Genomic DNA, 25,442 nt, shown 5'->3' on the forward strand with positions numbered 1-25,442 from the left:
ATAAAATTAAGAAACTTAAAACACAACTTTCTCTGCAACGAATAGATTAATCATTTAAGGAGGATTTGGAAGATTTGGTGAAAGGGTTTCAAGTTGGCCCAGATCCTAATTCCTTCTCTTCTAGAGACAGCTGACAGTGGGCTTGGGGTCTTGAGCTTACAGATCTGTCTAAGCTGACCTCAAGCAGCCTCATTTATTTACTGCAGTAAAACATATATGAAAATGTTTGAGAATTGGGATAATGAACTTGTATTGAACAACAGGATGTTATTTTTAAGAATACATGGATGCAGACAACAGTATGGATATTTCCAGAGAGAAGGGGTTCAGGGGGAGGTAGAAGAGGGTAATGGGGGATAAATGGTAGTGGAAGGAATTGGGGTAGTAAATTCACAATACAATATACAGATGAAGTGTTGTAGAATTATATACCTGCAGCCTATATAATTTTATTAACCAGTTACCCCCACAAATTCAATTCATAAAGAATACATATAACATTTATAAAAATGTATTAACCATTTTCTAAACCATAATTCCCAACATATGTCAAAGGATCACAATTACACAAATATATTCCTTGACAATTAAAGGAAGTTAGAAATCATTAAAAAAATAAGTTAAAAATACATAAATTTTGAAATTATAAGAATATTTTAAAATTCTAACCCATGAATAAAGAAGAAATAAAGTTAAAACTGAAAGTTAAAAGCAAACTATAATTCCACCTACTTGTGGTTGCAGTTAAGTGATACTTAGAAGGAAACCTATAGCCTTAAACACTTGTGTCAGAAAAAAATAAGGTGAAAACTAAAGTGTTAAATATCAATCATAAAACGTTGGAAAATAAACATTTATAAGACTAAACAGAGAAAGAAAACAAAGGCAAAAGCAGCAATTAAGTTTATAAAAGGTAGAATTAACAAAATCAAAGTTCATTCTTCCAAAAGGCATGATACTACCAAACTACTAGAACAATGGTTCTCAACTGAGACCAATGTTGCTTTTTGCTTCCCTCTCCCCCACCTTCCCAGGGGACATTTCACAAAGTCTGAAGACATATTGTGATTGAAGCAGGCATGGGTGATTGGGAGTGATACCAGCATGTAGTGGGCAGGGGCCAGCGATGCTGCTACACATCCCAAAGTGCACAGGACAGACCCCACAACAAAGAATCATCTGATCCAAAGCATCAAAGCTGAGAAGCCCTGACTAGACAGATGGATGATGATTCAAGAGAAGCCTTTAGGAAACAACATTAGGAATGAAAAGGGAGTCACATCTGCAAATACAGAAAGAGCTTAAGTACAGAATGATAATAAGAACAAATATACACACAAATATGTAGATATTTACACAAAATGTATAAATTCCTAGAAAAGTATAATTTACCTGAACTAACTCAAGGTAAAACACACACACACACACACACACACACACACACACACACACACAACACACCAAAACCCTGAGAAGTTCTATAACTGTTTTAAAAAAATAACTGATGAAATGTTCAAGATGGCAGGACTTGCTTGCATGGCCTCTGAGAACCAAACAATTACAGTTAAATTGGGAAACAATCTCCCTGAATTACTAACTGGAAACTAGATGGGGAGGAGACTTTCAACCAAGGGCTGAGAAGTCACCTGGAGACTAGCGGGGCAGGGAAGCAGGGGAGGGCAGAGGCACAGAAGGGGCTGTCCCACTCCCACAGGTGCAGGTTATGGAGGGAAACCTCAGTGACAGGAGGTTCCCCCTGAGAGGAGTGAAGCACAGACCCCAGACCAGGCTCTCCAGACCCAGGACCAGGAACAGGCGCCCACATAGCCTCCATCTGTGAAAGGCAGCAGGGTTTCCGTCCACCCAGTAGAGGCAGAGTCTCTGGAGTCAAAGCCACCCACTTAAATGGCCAATGGCCAAAACTTTCCTTCACAGTCACTCACCCTGGGCTCCTGTGGAGGGCGGTAAGGACTGGAGCCCCTGGGGAGACTCTGAGGAGGCTGGCCTTGGGGAGAGACCTGAGGGAGGGGCAATCAGGATCCCTAGGCTGAGTTACCCCCTGATGCCACAGCAGTATCTTCCCTCTGAGTAGGATCAGCCTGGGGAAAGCAGCTAACCCATCTCTCCCCTCTGGAATCCACGCACCCCACCCTACATAAGCCCTGCTGCTGCAGCATAGGCTGGGGCTTAGAAGGCTGGGCAGTCTCAGAGGTTGGCAGTGACTAGCTTTGCGGTGGGACCATTCCCCCCACTTTCCAGGGAACCTCATGGGAGATCCAATAGAAACACCCCATCCCCAGGTTCCAGCATCCCCAGGTTCTGGGCTCAGTAGCACCCACCAGCCTGATTACTAGGTGCTCTGCCCTGCCAAGGTCAGGAAAAAATCCAGGTCAGACTCAGACATGTGGCTCAGGGCCAGGGAAACACACCTGCTATCTTCCCTGAATTCTGGCACTCTCCCTCATGGGAGATCCAGGGGCCCCATCCTCCTGATTCTGCCAGAGGCTCTATCGCAGACTAAGGCTTTTCAGTGATTAAGCCTGGCAGCCAGTGAGCAGGCAGAGGCAGGTGGAAGAGGATCCCAGGATGCCTTGGGGCCTTTGCTGATGTGTCCCTGGGCCCTGTGCTGGTGAATGCCTGCCTTGAAGTGAAGCTTGGGCCTTCCCATGTGCAGCCACATCCAGTGGAGGCAGCCACAAACCGTAGGTCATCTGTAGCTTCAGACAGGTAGGAGGGCCGGGTGTGGACAGCATCTGACATTGATTTGCACCAGAGAGCTTCCTGGAAAACCTGAAACCAGCACAGCAAGTGGCAGATTTCAGACTTCATCAGAGAAGGATATAAATTTCACTTTTTTCTTTTTTATTCTTTTACTTATTTTTTATTTTCTATTTTTTGCTGTTGTTTTCTTTCTTCTTCTTGTTTTCTCATCATATTTTATATTTCTTTCCTTTTTTACCTCTATTTTCTTTCTTTTTCCTTATATTTTTTGTTTTCCTTTTCATAACCTTTATTCTTTTCCCTTCTTTCATATTTTTCTCCATTCTTTTTCCTTTTCATATTCTTTTTTTACTGTCTTTTATTATTCTTTCTTTTATTTTTTTAATTTTTTTTCTGTTTGTTGTTATTAATGGTGGGGTTTTTTTTCCATTTTGTTTTATTTTGTCTTGTTTTGTCAGAATTTAATTGTTTGCCTAAAATGTGGCAGGCACAGAGGTTATGAGGAGGGACAAATCACACATTCTGTATCTTCAATAAGCTTCTGATTCAGTGCAATACCATCAGGCTGCACCTCTGAATTATGTCTAAGAAGCCTAAAGTCCTTCATTAGCAGAACTTGGGAGAATTGTCATCTTCTCTTATTCTGTCTGCTGGGCAACTTGGTGCTTCAGTTCTCAGGAATTTATAGCCTTGCAGTGTTAGAGCAAGAGGGAAGGAGGAAAGGCAAGAATGTGGAGCATGATCTCTTTCAAAGCATTTGTTTAATGCTTGCCCCAGACTGCCCTTGCCTCAGCAGATGCCTCTGACAGTAAGTGTTCTTAACATTGACAAAGCAATATAATAAAAATGACTTTTTCAATCTTGACATTATTGTGTTGAAGTGGGATTTTTGGACTGGAACATGTGGTGTTCCCCTAGGCAGACTGGTTCCCTCTTTGTCTGATGGAGTAGAAAAATGAATCCATAGACGGAAAGTGGTATAGCAAAGGTGGAAATTTATTGAAGAACAAATACAGATTCCCACGTGGGGAGGGGGACAGAGTCCCACTGAGTTCCTTTTCCCTACAGCTTATAAAGGCTGCAGATCTTGGTGCTTTGATATCCCTTCTGATTGGTCACTATTTCCTTAGACTGGTTACTGTAGTAACTCCTGGGCTCAAAGGTCAACCTCACATGAGACTTGTGAGGATTTCCTTCCCTCCTTCCTTTTATTTTGTAAATATAGACCTTTTGCTGTTTTCAACTCCCCTATTCTATGGAAATATACTTTCCGCTGCTCTGCAGCCCTGTGTTTCTTCCACGGTCCACATAACTTCTAAAATTTCTAAAATTTCTTAAACCTATCTCTTTGGCCCCCCAAAATTCCTGTTTCAGTGTCCTGATATTTTTATTTAGGAGCTGTTTATCATTATAAGCTGTGCTAAAATGATACAGCTTTCTGTCTTGAAAGCTGGCCTCATGTTCTATGGAGGAGACTTAAACAAGTAAGGATAATGGGGAAAATTACAGTTGAAAAAAGCATGGCAATCACTTGTCATTCTATGTCCATCAGCAGATGATTCATCTCACTCAGACAGGCTACTACTTAACCTACCTCCTTTCAATCTGGGGAGTGTCACACTCTAATCAGGGGAATTAAAAGCTTAGTCAGTTATAAAGGAACATTTCATAAGGTGGGAGAATAGGAAAACAAATTTGAGCGATCTGTGTGTGCATTTTGCCTAAAATACCTGCTTCCGTGTCACCAACAAATGGCAAACTGTGACTCTACTTTTGGAGGTGTCCAGTGAAAAGTAAATAAATACTTGCTTAATAATCTATGCCTTGTATTCAATAAGGAAAAGGAAATGATTCTGAAGAAAAGGGAGAACAAAAGGCTCTGTTGAAATTTAAAATTGGTCCCATTTCTCCAAAATTAAATGTACTCATATTAAATCATCCCACTGGTTTTTTTTTTTAGCTTTGATAATTCAATCATGATTTGTTCACCATAGCTTCATCCTTTCGTCTCTAGCTATAGGGGTGTGGGGCAGCTCACCAAACAGCATAATAACGAAGAGCTGTGAAAGACATTTTGTAGGGAAGAAAATCTGCTTAATATTATTTCTCTCACTCTTTGCTGTTTTGAAAGCTGCTTGTCACAGAACAGTTTGTTTATAATGCATTTATCATGTTGCATAAAAAGTGAGAGATTATGCCCTATGTGCTGGAGACAGTTTCCTTGAGTAAGGCAAAACATAAAAAAATAGAAAAAATTACTGCTAAAAACCCCAAAGCCAAAATCTACACTGATTCCAAACTGCCGTCTCCACCTGTCGTGCTGGGAAGCAGTTGGTCCTTAGGTTTCTCCTTTGTTTTGTACACTTCTGAGAAAGCTCAGGAAAGCACTGCAGTGGGGCCATAAGGTCTGAGACACAGGACCGACCCCTCCACCCTCAAGAACTCAAAGGTTTTGTGAGGCCCTTCCAGGATGTGCTACAAAACAGAATATGTCGTCACTTTTCTGACAATGCATAAACCCAATGGGAAAGTCTTTCTGCTTACTCTATATTGAAATTCATTTTCATTTCAAAAACAAAATTTGAGCTAAATCAAATCTTTTTTAAATTTATTGTATTGATTTTTAACTTCTTCAAGAAGCTAAGTCCTCTACTGGACAAATGTCCAGAAGGTCAGGGATCCCTTGGATAAATACTGAGCTATGATTTTGTTCCTATTTTTCTGAAATGTGTGTAGAGTGTCTTGTTTACAGATGTAACCATCAAAAGCAGGATTTGAGGGGGTGGAGGCAGGTGGGAAGTGGGTGGGGCTGACAACGTACAACAAGAGGGATCCTGTTTTGGTGCAAATATGGTGTAGCTTGACTATATCAAAGTAAGTCTCTGGCTGTGACATTGCACTATGGCTTTGAAATATGTCACCACTGAGGAAACTGGGTAAAGGGCGCACAGAAGCACTCTGCATTTTTCTTACAACTACGCGTGTGTTTACAATTATAGCAACATAAAAAGTTTAACAAAAAACAGTGAAAATCAGTATGGAAAAAAAGAAACTACGGGGTGGTATCCAACCTGATTCCAAGGTTTGAGAAGCTGCGCTGTGCCCAACGTTAGTAACTGTAGTCATTAAAAACAAAATTAAAATATTTCCCCAAATTCTTTTTTTTCTCTCTGATAATAGCAAATCTACATAATTTCACCTCCTTTTGCTTTTGCAGCAATTCAACCACCGGCCTTCACAGAAATAAGTAAAGGCGATGCATATGGCCTCTCCAAGATCTCTACATGTGTTCTGAAAGTTACCAATGTCCTTCACGGCCACTGAGCCAGAATTAAATCACCACTGTTTATAAAATTCTGAAGTGGATTGGTCTTGCTCTCTTTCATAGCACATGTCCAGATTTGCAATTTTATACTCATAATGTGATTTATTTGGCCTGTAAATTCCAAGAGGGCATGGTCCTTGCCTGGTTTTACTAACTTTGTCTATCTCTTAGAGTCTGGCAGATAATAGGTTCACAATAGATATTTTATAAATTAAAAAATAAATTAATGAATGACTTTCTGTCTCTGCCCACTTCATCAATTCCATTGTCCTCACAGCATAGAGCCTACAACACTTATCTTTTTGCCCAGATATTTCACAGGGAAGTAGGCCCAAAGGAAATATAGTTACTAGATATAGATATAGATTTTCCACTTCATTTCAGTTCAGAAGAGGCTAATCAAGCTTTTCTTGCCCATTAAATGAAAATAAAATATCATATTTATGAAGTTCTATGAAGGAAACATTGAAAAGATAGCTCAAGTTGCTTAGTGAAGAGAATTTTGCTATCAAAATACCACCATATAAGCTACAGTTAAAACAAAAATGCAATCAGGAAAATTACTTGAAATGTTTATGTTTATTTCCAGTTTTCAAATTAAAATAGAGCATCATGTTCCTTTGGGCTGTCATTCAAATGCTCTCTTCCTCTCCTGATTCCTGTAAATGTAGTAGCCAATAACCTCCTTCCTTTAGAAGTAGAATCACTATCCCCAAACTGACATTTTTTCTTTCCTGGGAGCTTCATTGCTTGTTTGATCTCCAGAAATCACAAGCACATCTAGTTCAAGTTCTTTGTTCAGTAGGCACTACTATTGAACTACCTTCGTTTATAAGCCATTTAACCCTGAAGTGAATGAGTTTAAACACTTTTTAGAGATCATCCAGGTGAATGAATGTCTCATCTCAATCAGAACCTCTCCATACAGCATCTTTGACAAATCCTGTTTCAGCTGGGTTTTGGTTGGTAACCAGTGCTTTGTGAAGAGCACCATTTGGAAAGCTGGTGTAGGAAGCCCTTTCTTATATTTAATCCCATACTGAAATATCTATTTATTTAAAGTTGTTTATGTTTGCCCTAGCCCGTTTGGCTCAGTGGATAGAACATTGATCTGTGGACTGAAGGTTCCTGGGTTTGATTCTGGTCAAGGGCACATACCTTGGTTGCAGGCATAATCCCTGGCCCTGGTTGGGGCTTGTGTGGGAGGCAACCAATCGATGTGTCTCTCTCATATCGATGTTTCTCTCTCTGTGTCTCTCTCTCTCCCTTCCACTCTCTCTAAAAATCAATGGAAAAATATCCTCGGGTGAGGATTAACAAAACAAAACAAAAGATATAAATAAATAAATAAATAAATAAATAATAAATAAATAAGTTGTTCATGCCTTAAAAACAAACAACAATAAAAGTGATAAAGATATATTCTAAGTCAGACTAAATCCTTTTTTCCCCTCCCATTAACGCCAAGTGGTAGGAAAGCCTTACATTTATCATTTAACAAAACTGTGGAATTGTAGGCCAGCAGAACCCTCATTCCACCAAGGCTGCCCATCTCTATTTCTCTGCCCAATATCCTGACATTTTAAAGATTAAAGTTGCCTCCAGAGAGTAATTTGTATTTATTGATTCCAGCGTCTGTGGCCTCCAGAATCTTTCCAAAAATGTGACCTCTGTGAGGTTAGAATCCTCACTTTTTAGTTATTTCAAGGGCCCTCTTGCTTCTCTGTCAGATGCTCTGATTGCAGATGAAGATGACAGGTGTTTCCTACTCCATCTGTCATTTCCAACACAGCAAATATAGCAGGGATATTTTAGTAATTTGGATTTACTAAACGTACTGATGGATAGAAGGCAGCAAGATAATCCTAATAGTCAAAATAAAAAATAGTTCAAAAATACTTCATTCAATGTTTACCTGAGACACAGAAAATGCTGAAGAAATGGCATCGGTAACACCAGAATTTCTACATAGGAGGAGCTTAGAAGAAGCAATTGGTTAGAGCAGTGTTCTCAACCTTCTGGCCCTTTAAATACAGTTCCTCATGTTGTGACCCAACCATAAAATTATTTTCGTTGTACTTCATAACTGTAATGTTGCTACTGTTATGAATCATAATGTAAATATCTGATATGCAGGATGGTCTTAGGCAACCCCTGTGAAAGGGTCGTTCAACCGCCGAAGGGGTCGCGACCCACAGGTTGAGAACCGCTGGGTTAGAGTGAGGGGCTAACTTTGAAACTAGGCATGTAGAACAAGTACAGTGCACCTATTCAGATTTCTATGGGATAGTTTGGGGTTGGGATTGATGGAAATTTGTGAAGAGACTCAGATTTTCCCATTAGACTCTGACTGGTTGTTTTTATTATTCAGAGCTTCCTTTTGGAGCCTTCATTCCCTCAACATACCCTCTTCTGCATCTAAACAGGGGTCCTCAAACTACGGCCCACAGGCCACATGCAAATACAAATATTGTATTTGTTCCCGTTTTGTTTTTTTTAATTCAAAATAAGATATGTGCAGTGTGCATAGGAATTTGTTCATAGTTTTTTTTAAAACTATAGTCCGGCCCTCCAACGGTCGAAGGGACAGTGAACTGGCCCCCTGTTTAAAAAGTTTGAGGACACCTGATATTCCTCATTATTTTTCTCCTTTCTCTCACACCTTTGATATTGAAGCTAGGATCTTCTGGCCTTTCCTCCTTCCCTTTTTAAGTTGTTACTTTAAAAATACACAAATAATAGCTATGAATTGTAGAAAATTAAGAAAAAAAAGGAAAAGAAAAACTCATCTAGCAATCTTACCACATAGAGTGGGAAATCAGCATACTTCTCTGTAGAAGACCAGTTAGGAAATATTTTCACCTTTGTGTGCCTGTGTTCTCTGTTGAAACTACTCACCTCTGCCATTGTAGTGTGAAGGTAGCCCTAGACAATATGTAATGAATGGGTGTGATTGTGTTCCAATAAAACTTTATTTACAAAAACAGTTAGCTGGCCAGATTTGGCCAGTGGGCTATATGATATTCCCAAACTCTGATATAGAGAAAACCACTGTTAACATTTTAATTTCTTTCATTACAGATATACCCATGTATACTACATATGTTCTTAAAAATGTATTCATGCAATACATTATTGCTTAGTAATTTGCTTCTGCTTTTCACCTTTTAAAGAAACTAAAATATATCTTGAAAATCTTTCTCTGGCTTCTGGATTATTCTCCATTTTTTTTAAAAAAAATATTCATATCTATTTTGTTGAGTTTTTGTGTGTGAAAGCACCATTAATTCCATCCTTCCTTTAAATTTTTGAGTTTCAGGCTTTTTAACATTCTCAAATTATGAGTGATCATAAGTCTTAGTGTACAAACAGAGTGAAACATTTTAGTAATTAAGTGGTTCGTGAGGCAATTTAAGTGAGCCCCTCTCCTCCCGTTTCTTTTTCATCCCACTGGTGCCTCCGGGGAGGTTTCTGCCTTTGGGGAAGACAGGGCAGGCCCTCCTGACTCCCCAAGGCCCACCCGCTCCAGACCTAAGGCAGACGGGGGACCCCCAGGGTCGTTAAACCACCCACCTGGACATGCTAGGTACCTGGAAGGAGAGAGCCAACAGTAGAGTGGTGGGGGACAGTTGTCCCAAGGCCAGCCTCCACCGCCTCAGCCCCCTTAGTTTCCGCGTTCGCCTGATGGAGGCAACCCTGATGCTGCTGGCCCTTGACCGGGTTGCCCAGGCCAACCACCTGTCTGCAAGTCCACACCCATGTCACCCGCCTGGCACCAAACCCTAACCCCCTCTGCTCCGCATCCCTTCACCTGCGGCCCAGCATTGCCCACACCCTACAATGGGAAGCTAGGCACAGGCTGGGATAAGGTGGGGGGTTGGAGGGAGGACTCCTGGAACAGGGTGGAGGGTTGGGGGTAGGGGTCCGCAACCCAGGGACTTCAAGGGCAGGAGGGCAGGGAGAGATGTAGGGGGTTGCTGCGAGATGGAGACGGCCTGCTGAGGGACCACAGAGGGAAAACCTCCAGGGCCCCTGGCAGGAGGCACCCTGGAGGAGGGAGGGGCGTTGCCACGCCTGTGTCCCGAGATGCCAACACGTGCCAAGGGTGCCCAGGCGGGCTTTTTGGTTACCTGGGTTGAGGCACCTAAGACCTAAGGCGGGGAGTGTGTGGGGAGTTGGCCCACTACGGGCATGAAGGGGGGGGGGGCGGTGTGGGCGAAGCGGGGCGGGGTACCCTAAGCCCCTCTTCCCCGCTGGCTGTTTCTCTCGCGACCAGAAGGGGGCCCGCAACTACCAGGCCGCCGACCCCCACAGTTGAGGAACTCTATGAGCAGTGCTGATCAAGGTAATTTTTAAAACAATTTCACACTGAAGCAATGCCATTTCTATATTGTTTTCAGAGTTGCCGGGGCTGCAAGACTTGATGTGTTTTCAGGTGAGCAGATTTGCTTTCTTTTTCTACAGGAAAAGCCTGTAGTTATTTTGCATTTATTTTATTCTATGAAATCCACCCACATTCTATAGGTGTGTAATGTAATCTAAGTGCTTTGTGACTACAGTGAGCCCATGGAGCCGGTTGAGATAAGTTCACTGCTGGGGTGACGTTCTTCCCTTGTGACAGGACCTTTTACAAAATTAGATCTTTCAGGGTTTTTGTGAAAGCCTCCAACTGATTCAGAGCAAGCACTTTGTCTGCCAGGAGAAAACAGTTTTATTTTTAAGAGGGTGTTAACTTAGCAAGTATTTATAATTAAGTATACATCATCTCAACTTATCACAGTTTTGAAATGTGTAAGTGAATGTGCAGTGTGAATGTTTTAGAGCTATAAAATTCACACCAAATATATTTTCTTCATTAGCTTCATTTCTAGTCACCAAGTATTATTGCTCTTACTAGTTCATTTCATTAGAATTTGGTGCCAACGAGGTTAGGTTCTGTGATCCAGCCCTGCAGTGAACACTCATAGAGAAGCACCCGTGGTGTTACAAATGACCCCCATCCCCAACTGTGTCAGATCTCCTGTAGATGCTGGCTGATATTGGCTATTGGTCACTGTTATGCCCAGATTTCAAGATCCCCCAAAGGACATCACCAGGGAGCGCCGAGTCCAATGCAAAAGCATAGAGTCTTTATTCAAGCCCGAGACTTGGTCCCTCTGCCTCCCCTACTGACGCAGCAATAGGGTGCTAGAGAGCCCAGAGTTCCGAGAGAACAAAGAATTTATAGGGTTTGGGGTTGGGGGGGGAGGGGGCGGGCACACTCTGACCACTGATTTGGCCAATTCCGGTTAGTTGAGTGAGGGCCTGGGGCTAGTGACGCAAGGGCAGGGTGCAGCTAGGGTCTGGTTACACAAAGATGGGGGTGGCTAGCATACTTTTGGCCTTGGGCTAGTTTCCCTCGCTTTCCCATTGGCCGAGATAAGGGTAGGCTGAGTAACTGATACATTCTGCGGCTTTTTCTTAGAAGAGGGGTTAGGGACACAGCTATCAGTCCTGTTCTGTCCTTTCAGTCACAGGCGAGAGAATACGGTCCATGATGTAAATCCATATCAATATTTAAAAAGCAACTCAGTTCAAAGTGTTTAGATCCTGTGCAGGTGGGTGTGTATGGATCACACAAGAGAGAGACATGGAAATCTTGAGAGATCTGATGAAAGGTTATAAATGACAGTATTCTTCCCTTTCTACCTCTATGTTCTGAAAAGTGAGAAATCAAACAGCAGTCAGTCCTTATTACTGATTAAGTGCTCGGTTGAAGTATGGAGCTTGTTGTGAGAGCCAGCAGACTTGCTGATCAAACCCAGAACCAGGCACTTCCCACCAGTGGCATCAAGCTTTCCCTGGGAGCTGGTCTGCCCTGAGGAGAGGGCCGAGGACCGCTGCTCTCTGCAGGCAGCTCACCCCCGAGAGGGAACATTAGGGATCTGAGCAAGACCTCCGCAAATTACCAGTCAGATAGTGAGCTCACTGCCACAGGGAAAGTGAGTCCAGGGACAGCAAAGGGCCTCTTTACTAATGCTGGCTGAACCCCATTCCACACAGAAGGAAACAGCAGTAGTGGAAGAGAGGCCGTCTTCCCTGATGCATCCAATTACACAGAATAAAATAGAATAAGTGTCTCTTGCCCAGGAGAGGCCCAGAGGATGGTGGGAACACAGAGAAAGGATGCCTCACGTAAAAGAGCTGGGACTTGAGATATGGATGTGATTTTTGTCAAGTAGTGTCGGAAGAAAAGAAGATTCTTGTCTGAGGAATTACCATGAGAAAAAGAATAGAAGTAGACTCGTTCACAGGTTCATTCATTTGTTCAATAATTTATTGTAGGCCTATTATGAATGAACCGAGTATTACTCTGGGTGCTGGGGAGGGAGCATTGAGTAAAATGTTGGATTAAGTCTGTGCACTCATGGGACATGCCTTCTAATGGTCAGAGATACTAAAGACATGAACAAATACATAAAACACCAGGCAGTGAGAAGTGGTGAAAGAAAAGAAATGAAGAGAGCAGAGAGTGATGGGCAAGATGTGCTATTTTTCATGAGAAATCAACTAAATAGGTGATTCACCAGCAAACACCTGAGCGATGTGAGAGATGGAGCCAAGTAGGCACTTGGGGAATAGACATTCAGGGAATAAAGTCTAGGTCAGGGTGACTAGAGCTGAGTGTTAGAGCCAAATGGATGAGCACTTTGAATACCACACTAAGGTGTTTCCTTCTTCTTCTTCTCCTTCTCCTTCTCCTTCTCCTTCTCCTTCTCCTTCTCCTTCTCCTTCTCCTTCTCCTTCTCCTTCTCCTTCTCCTTTCTTCTTCTTCTTCTTCTTCTTCTTCTCCTTCTCCTTCTCCTTCTCCTTCTCCTTCTCCTTCTCCTTCTCCTTCTCCTTTCTTCTTCTTCTTCTTCTTCTTCTTCTTCTTCTTCTTCTTCTTCTTCTTCTTCTTCTTCTTCTTCTTCTTCTTCTTCAAACAGAGAACCACTGAATAACTTTGAGCAATGTCATTTGGGAAATTAGAAATGTTCTCTTTCCCATTTTTAAAGATACTCCCACAATAACATGAGGAATGGTCTATAGAAGCATGAAAGAAGAGATAGCAGGGAGGTAGGGCTATGGAAATGGCCTAAGCAAGATTTCATGAGGATTTGAATTAGGGCAGTGGTCTTAGAAATGGAGAAGGGAGAAGAGAATTAAGCTGCATTTCATTCAGAGCACACATGTTATTAATGAAGGGCTGAGAGGAGTTTCCTAGAATCACAAAGTACAACAAATGTAATCAGAATTCACACATTATGTTTTTTTGTGTTTGTGGCAGGACACCAAGCAGGGCCTGACTATTTACCTCACTTGTTATGCTCATAACAAATGGAAAATAATTTTTGCAATTTGTGTTCAAAGTGGTACTGCTTTCTTTAGGTTATACGTGTTTTGTGAAAAATATAACTTCTGGTTTTGGGTTGTAAACTACATATTCATGTTATAGAGTTGTTTATAAAAAAATTTTTCTATTGCTTTTTTTAGAGAGAGAGGAAAGAAGAGGGGAAGAGAGAAAAACATCGATGTGAGAGAGCAACATCAATTGGCTGCATCTTGCATGCCTCCTACCCGGATCAAGCCACAACCTGGGCTTGTGCCCCAACTGGGAACTGATAGCCTTCCAGGTCACAAATGACACCCAAGCAACTGAGCCACACTGGCCAGGGATAGCTATAAAAACTTTTTATTGCAGCAAACTGTACTATGGCCATAAACCTAGCAAACTGATTTTTCCAAACAAACCAACCAGGACCAGGTTTGTATGGGTATACATAATTAATCTAGGTATTGGGCTAATTTTCAAGTTGTTTATTAAGGCCCCTGGATTACTCTCCAGTGTTAGATTTTCCTCAGGTTATACATTTGAAACTAAATATGTGTTTAGCCATGGGTGTTTTATCTCTATATGTATATTAGTTCTAGTAAACATGGGTATGCATTTGATACATTTTTTTCTTTTGTTTGTTTTCTTAAATTCATTTTAGAGAGAGATGAAGGGAGACAGAGAGAGAGAAACATCGATGGGAGAGAGAAATACTGATGGGAGAAAGAAAGATTGATCAGTTGCCTCCTTTATGCATGCCAACCAGGGATCAAACCTGCAACCTGGATATTTGCCCTGACTGGGAACAGAGCCAGCAATCTTTTGGTGCATGGGACAGTGCTCAATCAACTGAGCCACACCAGCCAGGGCCGATACATTTTTCTTTAGTGCTTACCAAGGGAGACTCATTGGGCCAAATACTGAGTACGCACTGTGTCTGCTTTTAAGGAATTGGCATCCTATTGTAGGGGTCCATGGAAACCATGGTATGTATCTGCACTTTTATGGGTAGAGAGGGTCCATAGCTCTCATCATATCTCTGAGGCAACTGTGTTGCAAAGAGTGTAATAACCACTACTATGAAAGAGAAATAGATATGTGAACAGGTATTTAAATATACTGTGAAAGGTGGGGATCACTAATGATAAAGAAAATTTTCATTATGGGCATCTACTGGAGACGTAGAAGGATTAGGAAAGTTTCTGGAAGAAATCTTAAGTGAACTAAAAACCTAACTAGGCCTTGGAATGGTGAATAAGGAATCTGAAAGGCAGAAGAGTATGTATGCAGTGCTTGAATCTGGAGAGAATCTGGACACTGATGGAACTCCAAAATTGTTTGAGATGGTCAAGATTTAGTTCAAGGAAACTATCTGTGTGGAAGTAGAAGATTGCAGTATTGGTGGAGGAGTGGTGACCAGAGATGAGTTTGGAGAGTATATTAGTCAGAGATCTACAGAGACACAGAACTAGTAGGAGATAGATAACATTTCTCTCTCCATTTCTCCCTTTTTCTCTCCCTTTTTTCTCCTTTCCCCTCCCCCTCTCTGTCTCTCTGTCTCTCTCTCCCTGTCCTTCTATATCTCCGGTAACCTTTTTTGATGCATGGGACAACTCTCAACCAACTGAGCCACACCAACCAGGGCTCAAAATATTTTGAACATATATATTTATAAAACTAACAGAGACTAGCAAGTTTAAAGCTATCAATTCCTGAAGGAAAAAATAAAAATGAATATACATACTTGGAAATTTGAAAGAAATACTGCATCAAATTTTTAAAGGGTGATACTACCGCAGTGAATGGTAGATCTCTGAGAAATTATGTCAGAACAGCATGCTTGCAAATGCTCACCGTAAGTATAATTTTAAATATGAAAACTTGTAAAGTATTTCAGTTTTATTGTAAAAATGCACACACAACAAAGAGGGTCTTCAGTTATTTCTTGGCTCCACTTGCATTCAGTACTTTCTCTTGAGCAGCTTTCTTTGCTTTTAGAATCTTGACAAGTTCCTAGGAAGGGAGAAAGGTGTTATTTAGAATTGGTATATATTTCTAGTGTTTGGTATAAATATATAAACATTCAAATTGGATAAACCTGTAAAGACACTACTGAAAAAGCTGATTTTACTGAGAGTTTCTGAGATTGGTCATTTATTTGTAATTTTGGCCTCATAACTATCTAGTATTGAAATCAGCAAAAATCTATAAATTCAAAAATATGACAACAATAATAAAAAAAGAAGCATGCTCAAATGACTCTTATGGGAACTAACTAGTTGGAAGAGATAGTGATGAATTTAGTGAGAATGGCCTGGCTTGACTTTGGAATTGAGCTTTGGTGGATGGGAATACAGATTGATCAGTTAGGATAGAGGGATCCTGGGATCACACCACCATCTACCTTTCTTCCCTTCTCCAGGGAGGAAATACAGAGTCTAATGGGCCAGTCACATTCTAGAGCTGGGCAAGTCATTAATTTATTAATGTGCAGATGTTTTATGTTAAATCAAACCCTTTTTAAAAAGCTTTTCTGTTGCTTGATTGTTTTCCCTCTGTAATTTCTTGTGAAATTGTAATCAAAATGCCTTTCTGAGCTCTATCACTGTGCCATAACTCTGTCACTCAGTGGCTGCATTTGAGGAGGACGAATAATTCTGTGAGCAGCATGACTTTCTGATGAACAAATTAAGCTCAATATGCTCCTTCAGTGGATAATGAAAAAATGCAAGACAGATTCATGAACTTCCTGGATGATGGATGTGGTATGAGCCCTGGTAAGTTAATTATCTAGATACCTAACTGGTGTTAGAGGAAACAGTATGAAAACTCATAAAATAAGTCAATTGAGCCATCTGCAAAAACAGGTATGGAGCTATTATGGAAGATAAACCCCAGCCATACATACAGTTGAACTTTTTTGACTTAAATATTTCAGCTGACAGAATAAATTCATTGCAACCATATAAAATCAAGACAAAAAGTGAACATAAATAAAAAATATTGCCAGAAAAATGAAAGGCAGAAGGTACCTGATTAGTTGTATGAAAAAGCAGCTGGGAGTGAATGGAATACAAATAGTTACTGGTTGCAATCTGAGATTGTTTTTAGAACATCCTTCAGGTATTGCTTGTGAGACCCCCGAAGCAGTTTCCAATGCTATTTAAAAATTTCTGCTTAACCTTGAGGTAGAGATCCTCTCTCCTTGTTTTTAGCTATTTGAGATTTTTCTTTGCATGTTCAAAGGTTAGTTGCTTCAATTGAATGTAACCCATCATAATGAATAACTGCAATACATTGCACACCTTATTTTTGTATCTTCAAGGCTGACAAAAAGCCAGCACATACTAGGTGCATAATACCTGTTTGCTGTGGAATTGAAATGTTATTTATTTCTTCTGATGTGGGTTTTGAGTTGTTTCGGCTAGCAGCTTAACCCCGAATTCTTACAACACTTGTGTATGTGACACAAGCCACGGTTTTTGACCACTAGGTTTAAAAATGGTGAGGGAGTATAAGTGACATGGATGTCCCAAGTAGATCCTAGGAAAGGATCTGGGGTATTTATCTAAGGCATCCCTGAGACAAACTTTAACCGTGCAGGTGTGGGATATTCAAGTAGTTGCTAGCAAAGAGGCTACTCTACACAAGCAGGACCAAGGGCAGGCTTAGGACCAAAAAGGTCAGAAGCTTTAATTTAAATTTTAAGCATACGAAAAATAATTCAATTAACTTCCAGAAGAATTACACCACATGAAACATATGCAGTTGCAAATCACACAGCACTTTATTACTCACACAATTCCTGGTGCTGCTGGTACAGGTTTATTGGGGATCCCAGTGGTGCTGTCCTCTGGGGTCTAGCAGCTGGGCTGGTCCGGTCTGCATGCAGGGGGCTGGCATTCCTCACCCGAGAGCTCAGTCACCAGTCACGTCTCAATCTGGAGGTACTGGCCATTCTCGGCAGGAAGAGGAGCGTGGAGCAGCGTCGCTTGCCAGACTGACAAGAGGATGTGCCTTTGTGGCTATCTCAACAGGCAAGCACCGGGCTTGTCAGGATCCCCATTTTTAAAGCTTGTACCCCATTTGCGGCAGTGCAGGTGGCTATCAATGAATTATGTCAATGCACACGTTTATCTCAAACAGGGTGAAGGGCTACACGTGCTTATCTAGGGAGAGTACATCACTCACTCAAAGGTTATCTTGACAAGTCACTCTGAGTTATTTAATGAAGTTCAAATCCTTATCTATGAGGGACACACGCTTCAGGGCAGTGGGGAATGTGTCCTTAATATCACACTTTAAGTTTCAAGGAAAGTTAATTTAAACATTTTAAAACCTTCTTAACATTTTTCAGGCATTTTAAAAGCATTTTTAAACATTTCTATATATTACTACAACAACTACTGTCCGGGCCAGTTTCCAGGGGAAAGAATGCTCATTCATGCTGATGATAGCTGAGAATACAAAGTAAAGCCGTTATCTTCTTCTGAGTCTTGGAAGTTCCCACTTGGTCTGAATGTACAAAGAGTAATTTATTACCAAGTTTAGGAATGCTCAGATAGCCTACTCAGTTCTTGTTCTGACTTTGTTTGTATAATTTTTATTTTTCCAGGTTTGATTAATAAGTATTGTTGGTTCTTTAGTGTTTAACTAAATGAGAGAGCAGAGTTTGTGAGAAAACTATGCTGAAAAAGCAGTTTCATTTTCCACTTCTAGGATGAATATGAAGTTCATTTTCCTGAATTCTTAAAATAAATAGCAGAATATGTGATACATTTTAAGGCAATTCTTTAAAAAAGTAAGCAACTCATTATATATGGCTCCATGAACAAAATGATCAAAATGCAGGAAAGTGACAAAAATTCAGATCTTCAGAAGGAACACACGTCAGTTGACATAAAGAGTAGTATTTAAATAAAAAAAGCCCACAAGTGTTGAGAGAGCAATTCTTTATTAACATTGATTAGAAATTGACTAATAAGTTAGAAGGAGGAGTGTATCTGATGACTGAAAATAGAATCTATCTGTTGTCCACACTGAGCCAGATCAATCTGGACCCACAGAAAATGACTGCAGTAATTTCTACTCTTTCACCCCCAGTCTTGTTCCATGACAGGCTGTTCCCCGTATGGAAATCCTGAGTGGATTTTTTTCTTTTAACATAAATCATATCATATTATTTTGCTGATTAAAACTCTTAGTGTTTTTTTTTTATATTGCTTTAGAATAAAATTCAGACTCATAAGTAACACTTTCAATTTTTTGCATTATTTGTCCTCTGACCTTCTCTCCTATGATTCACTTCCTTGCTTTTAACACTCCAGCCACACTGGCTGACTTATCATTTGAATCTCATCTCAGTTATCACCTTGAAAGAGGCCTCTCTGACCACTCTATCTGTAGGACACACTCCTCTTTATTCTCTATTGCATTACCCTGGTTTTGTTACCTTCACTTAACACTCTTAGAAATCATCTTGTTCATTTGCCTACTTCTTTCAATCTGTTTCTCCTACCATGACATAAAATTGTTGAGGGCAAGGGTCATGTCTGTTCCACTCAGTGTTGTAATAGCTCTTGTTGGATTACTTTTATCCAGCCTTAGGGAGGGTGAGGGGGGAAAAGCAAATAAAAAAATTAAAAGAAGAAAACATTCAAAAACTACTACTAAAACCCCATGGGAATCCCCATGTTAATCATATTTAGAAACTAAGAAAGTCATAGATGACAGAGCTCTTATATTTTACATGATCCATATTTTTCCTGTTCCCTTTCTTGATGATGCATAATTTTTGGACTGGAACACGTGGCATTCCCCTGGACTGGAACCCAGATTCTTTGTCCGCCAGAGTTGAAGAATGAATCCACAGACAAGGTAGTATAGCAAAGGTGGATATTTATTGAAGAACAAGTACAGGCTCCCACATGGGAAGAGGGAAAGAGTCCCACAGAACGGACTCCCATGTGGGGAAGGGGAAAGGGTCCCACTGAGTTCCTTTTCCCTATGGCTTATAAAGGCTGCAGATCTTGGTGCCTTGATATCCCCTCTGATTGGTCACTATTCCCTTGGACTCGTTACTATAGTAACTCCTGGGCTCAAAGGAAGAAGGGCCCCCTCCTTCCTTACTGTTTTCCTATTCCCCTTGGGCTTTCTTCTCCGCTTTATTTTGTAAATATAGACCTTTTGGTGTTCCCACCTCCCTCATTCTATGGAAATGTACCTGTTGCAGCTTTTCAGCCCCGTGCTTCTTCCATGGTCCCCTTAATTTTTAAAATTTCTAAAATTTCCTAAAACCTGTCTTTTTCAACCCCCCAAATTCCTGTTTCATTGGTTTGCAGCAGAACCTGTTTTGTTTTGTTTTCCCCCAAATAAAATTTGCTTCAGACCCTAAATATATGAACTAGATAAATGCAGATTTGTCCTGCTTTGAATTGAAGGTTGGGAATGTGGAGACTAAAGATACCCATGCACTTCCCACTTCCGTTCCCTACTGTCGGCAAAGAGCCTAGAGCTCCAGGGCGTGCGCTTATGAAACGCTGAGCTATCTCACGTCTTCATTGTAGAGAAGTGAAAAGTGAAGCCCACATGGGCCTCAGAAACCTGTTCATGAAGCCACTTGCCAAGGTCTTTTGATTCCTAACCCGATTTCAGCCCTAACCTGGAACTTAAATATCTCCCAAATATTCCACTAAAATGTTGGTTTAGTTTCACTATTAATAGTCTGATATGTAGTATTTTCATAGTCAGTGTCATTATTTTTATCAAAATGTTAATAGGAATTTGTTGTTTTTTAATTGCTGTGTGTGGAAAGACCTGGGCTTGAAAATGTAAATAAAGTTGACCAAAGCCCCCAACCCTCAAAGAAAAAAAGGATAGTTAATAACAGTTATCAGACCCTGGAGCCATACTTCCTGGGTTTGATGCCTAGCTCCATTAGCTATGAAACCTTGGACAAGTTTCCAATCCATTTTTAACTCAGCTTCTTATCACCTAAAATGGGATGTAATAATAGTGGGGTGTAATATTTTGCATTTTTTCTGGGTCTAGCTGGGCCTGTTGTAAGGTCAATCTGCTATGTTCCTGGTCACTGGGGCCCCTTGATAACAAGCAATAAGAGTTTTGGCCCCTCTCCACAGGTCCAATTATAGAACTGGGAAGCTGTCCTTTATAGCTGCTCCTTGAAAAGCAGGGATGCCATCACAGAGCACTGTTTCAAAGCTGCACTAATTCTGTCTTTTCACACATCAAAACTGAAAGGGCGAGGACTACACCCTCCATCTTACCCTGGGTCCTCCATTTTTGGGCAGAGCCATGTGCTCGGCTAGGCTTCTTCCCGGAAGCCAAAGCCTCTGCTAGCCACACCCAGGATTTCTCTAAACTAACCAATGACAATCAAGGGAAGTGCACGCCATTGATATGACCACATCCTGTGTAACGAGACACCGACTTGCGCCTGGCCAATCGGCAGGGCCCACAGTCCCCTCTCCTCCCCTTACTCCACCCCCCTATAAAACTCCTCTTCACACTGGGCTAGGCCTCTCTCTGCCACCTGCTGCTGTGTCAGTAAGGAGGGTAGGGGAGCCAGACCCGGGTTTGAATAAAAGACTCTTTACTTTTGCATCGGACACGGCTGGCTCCCTGGTGGTCTTTTGGGGATCCTGAAATCTGGGCATAACAAAAATAGTGCCACTTGTGATGACAGGCAAGATAAATTCAGCCATGTTGACAGAAAACTGAATGGAAAAGCCTAAAATGCAAAGTAATTTTATATTTATAATTTCTTCCTAAGTTTTGATTCTTCAAATACACAGACATATGACCATCTGTATTTTATTTCCAATGAAAAGATTATGACAAAAAATATGGTTATAGTGGTAGCAAAAGATTTAGAGGAGATGTAAAGAAAAAATTACTGATTACCAAGGCAGTTATATGAGAGTTGACACTTCCTTTATGGGAGATATTGACAGCAAGTAGAAATGGTGATTTCCAGGGGAAAAGAAGTTGATCTGATGACCTCACTCAGTCCTCTGATTCAGTATGGTAAGACGGGCCATGAGTACTTTGAGAATATGGGCGAAATAGATCACTGTTAGACAAAACCCTGATATAGCTGTGCCATTGGATTTGGACAAAATCACCAAAAGTGCATGTGTTAAAGTGATGAGAAGTGGAGTATAGTTATTTATTAGGCAACTTTTGATAAATGGAAGAACAGAGTAATGGGATGAAAAGTGGCATTGTCTATTTACAAAAAATATAGTTTATTGTCAGCAGGGTTTATGCCAATGAACAGCATTTGAATAAACAATGAGTATACCTAGAACTCGGGTAAGAAACATAATAGCAACTCTTTTTTACAAAGCAATTACATGTGTTATCTCATTTTGAAACAGGAATTTTTAGGGCTGAGAAAGATAAGTTTAGGAAATTTTAGAAATTAAGGGGACCATGGAAGAAGCACAGGGCTGCAAAGCAGCAGAAGGTATATTTCCATAAAATAGGGGAGCTGAAAAGCTGCAACACGTACATTTCCATAGAATGAGGGAGCTGGAAACAGCAGAAGGTCTATATTTCCAAAATAAAGGGAAAGAAACCCCTCATTCAAAGGAGAAGAAGAAAACCCAATGGGAATAGGAAAACAATAAGGAAGGAGGGGAGGAAAACCTCACATATCCCATGTGAGATTTGACCTTTAAGCTCAGGAGTTACTCTAGTAACCAGTCTAAGGGAACAGTGGCCAATTAGAGGGGATATCAAGGCACAAAGATCTACAGCCTTTATAAACCCTGAAGACAGGGACATGGTGGGACTCTTTCCCCCTCCCCGCATGGGAGTCTGTACTTGTTCTTTAATAAATTTTCACCTTTGCTGTACCATCTTCTGTCTGTAGATTGATTCATTCTTCGACTCCGCCAGACAGAGAGCCCGGTAACCATCCTCCCCAGGGGAACACTGTGTGTTCCAGGAAAAAATCTTGCTTCAATTTCATCTTCACAATAACCCTATGAGCTTTCTGTGCTTCTCAGAAAAGAAAAAAGTAAGGCTAAGGGAAGTCCAGTGACTTGCCTAGGATGCCGCTCTAAAGCTGAAACTTGAAGCCAAGGATTTTGAGGCAAAGCCTATACTCTTTCCTCCTTACTACCTCCACTCTCTGAGGGCATCCTTTACATTTAAGAAAGCCTAATTCCAGCCTTATACTTTATAGTGACAAAATACACTGTTGTATAAATGGCATTATCAGAGTGGGTGACTGAGGCAGGGTAAAGTGGAGCCGTTCTTTTTCAGACCACCAAAGCCTCTCTGTTTTCCACTTTAAGCCCAGAGGGAGGCTAGGTATTTTTGTCACAGTACCCAAGAAATAGGTAGCAGAATGCTTCCATTGCATTTGTGCTTTGTATTTATCTGCATTGAAAATCAGGATCACCAGCAGAGCGAAAATGATGACTGCCATTTGACTGAACCAAAAATCCTGAATTTTGAAAATGATGTTGAAAAATATCTATGGATTGAATGTATTTTAAAATTTAACTTGTTTTCAAAAATATTTTGAAGACAATTGAATGGATCACACTTTCATAAAAGACTTGGGGTTTCTCTTTTTTGAATAAAAACTTAATACTGCCACAGGTTCTTTCTCCCATGAAATAGAAACCTTATAGGTACTGCCTCACAGGTGTCTTCATCTCAACACCACAGGTGGCTACATATATAGTAGGTGTCCCCTGATTTGTTTATCCACCACCTTTCTTTAAAAAGAACAATAACAAACACCATATGTGGGTGAAATTAAGTGTGTGTGGTGTGTTTTTTCAAAGTAGCACTTGAATTTGCTTGTAGTTCTTCTCTGTTGGTGGGTGCAAGAAAAATATAAGCTGCAACTCCCCAAAGCAGAGAAATTGTGAGTTTGATCTGCTTCACTTTTCCCATACTGTTTCAACCTCCTCCCCCTTCTCCTGGCCTAATGCACATTTATTTTGTCCCTTCCCCCTCCTTTTGGTACCTATGTAATAGAAAACCCCTGTGTAAAGCAGGCTCTAAGACAGTGATGGCAAACCTATGACACGCGTGTCAGAGGTGATACGCGAACTCATTTTTTTGGTTGATTTTTCTTTGTTAAATGGCATTTAAATATATAAAATAAGTATCAAAAATATAAATCTTTGTTTTACTATGGTTGCAAATATCAAAAAATTTCTATATGTGACACGGCACCAGAGTTAAGTTAGGGTTTTTCAAAATGCTGACACGCCGAGCTCAAAAGTTTCGCCATCACTGCTCTAAGACTTGACCTTAACATTTTGACCTTAAGTGCACATCCCCAGCCATGAATCAAAGCCATGACCAGTGGGAGTTGAACCTCTTATCCTTGCCAAGCCTTTATTCCAAGGTGAACAATATAATCTCTCAATTTTTCAACAGTTTGACTGACTCAGCTCCCAGCACAGAGCCACAAAACCAAAAGTAGGGGGAAATGGCCTCAAATCTTTCAAATCATATGTCTCAAAAGTCATTAGCATTTTTATAACCATAACAAGGGAAGCCCTCATTACAGTCCATTTATTGTCATTTATACACAGTTCTATTTGGTGATCTACTTGTGTTAACCCACTGGTGATTAGAAACAGCACATCAGTGAGGTTGGGAAGCAGAGTGATCACCAGAAGCAGATTCAGTAGGAGAGAAGGATGCTGCAACAGGGGGAGTTATTGGGGGGGGTTATTTGGTGAAGGACTCTACTACTCCCCCAAGGCTGTCGGTGAGTAGGTCACATCACAGTCCTCACAGGTCTTCACAGTGATCCTGAGTCAGCATGCAAACGACCCATGTTTCTCATAAGCAGAACTGTTTGGTATGTTGTAGGTACACAGATGGATTTCTATCCCTAATGTTTTTTGGAAAAAATGTTTAACACTAACAAGATAAGCTTTAATTATCTAGAGAACTAACTCATGTTTGTCTATGACCTTCAGTTCACAATGCTCTAGAATCATCCTTTATTCAGACTTCTCAATTATGTGCTCATCACCTGAAGTCTAGTTTCTTTCTGTCACCTAGTATTTGACCCTCTTTGCTCACTTTGTCCATCTCCTTTCCCTTCTGGTTACCACCATTCTATTGTCTGTATATGTAAGTTTGGTTCCTTGTTGCTTTTTGTTTTATATGCCACATATGAGTGAAAGCATACAGTGCTTGTCCCTTTCTGTCTGACTTATTTCACTTAGCATAATACTCTCAAGATCTATGCATGTTGTTGCAATTGGCAGTACTTCATCTTTTTATGGTTGAGTAGTTTTCTATCTATAATAATAAAAGTGTAATATGCTAATTAGACCAGACAGCTGAATGACATTCCAGACGTCCTTCCAGATGAAGCCACAGTGGTAGGGACCAAGACAGAGGTGGTTAGGGGCAATCAGGCAGGCAGGCAGAGGCAGTTAAGGGTGATCAGGCAGACAGGCAGAGTGATTAGCGGTGAATAGGCCAGTAGGTGAGTGGTTAGGAGCGATCAGGAAGGCAGGCAGAGGCAGTTAGGGGTGACCAGGCAGCAGGCAAGTGGTTAGGGGCAATCAGGAAGACAGGTGAGTAGTTAGGGACAGGCAGGCAGGCAGGCAGAGGTGGTTAGAGGTGATGAGGCAGGCAAGCTAGTGGTTAGGGACAATCAGAAAGGCAGGTAGAGGTGGTTAGGGGTGATGAGGCAGGCAGGTGAGCAGTTAGGAGCCAGCAGTCCCAGATTGTGAGAGGGATGACCAACTGCTGGTTTAGGACATCTGGCAGTTGGACATCCCCCCGAGGGGTCCCAGATTGCAAGAGGGTGAAGGCTAGGCTGAAGGACCCCACCCACACACATGTATGAATTTTGTGCACTGAGCCTCTAGTTATATACATGTACCACATCTTTATCCAGTCATCCATTGAAGGACAGTTGAGTTGTTTCCACGTCTTGGCTATTGTAAATAATGCTGCAGTGAACATAAGGGTATATATATATATATATATATATATAAACATTTTGGTATTTTACCAGATGTTTCTTTTGCA

The 25,442-nt window shown here is 41.0% G+C and overlaps 1 long non-coding RNA gene across 1 annotated transcript; it reads right to left on the minus strand.

Moving 5' to 3' along the window:
• Positions 1-15,342: 15,342 nt before the first annotated feature.
• Positions 15,343-17,519, minus strand: LOC118677119. Its single transcript, XR_004974327.1, has 2 exons — positions 17,196-17,519; positions 15,343-15,410 (listed from the first exon to the last, which is right to left on the minus strand). It is a non-coding gene; the product is annotated as an uncharacterized LOC118677119 (long non-coding RNA).
• Between the last annotated feature and the right edge of the window lie 7,923 nt (positions 17,520-25,442).

Source organism: Myotis myotis, unplaced genomic scaffold (genome assembly GCF_014108235.1).
Source record: "Myotis myotis isolate mMyoMyo1 unplaced genomic scaffold, mMyoMyo1.p scaffold_m19_p_2, whole genome shotgun sequence".
Taxonomy (NCBI): Eukaryota; Metazoa; Chordata; class Mammalia; order Chiroptera; family Vespertilionidae; genus Myotis; species Myotis myotis.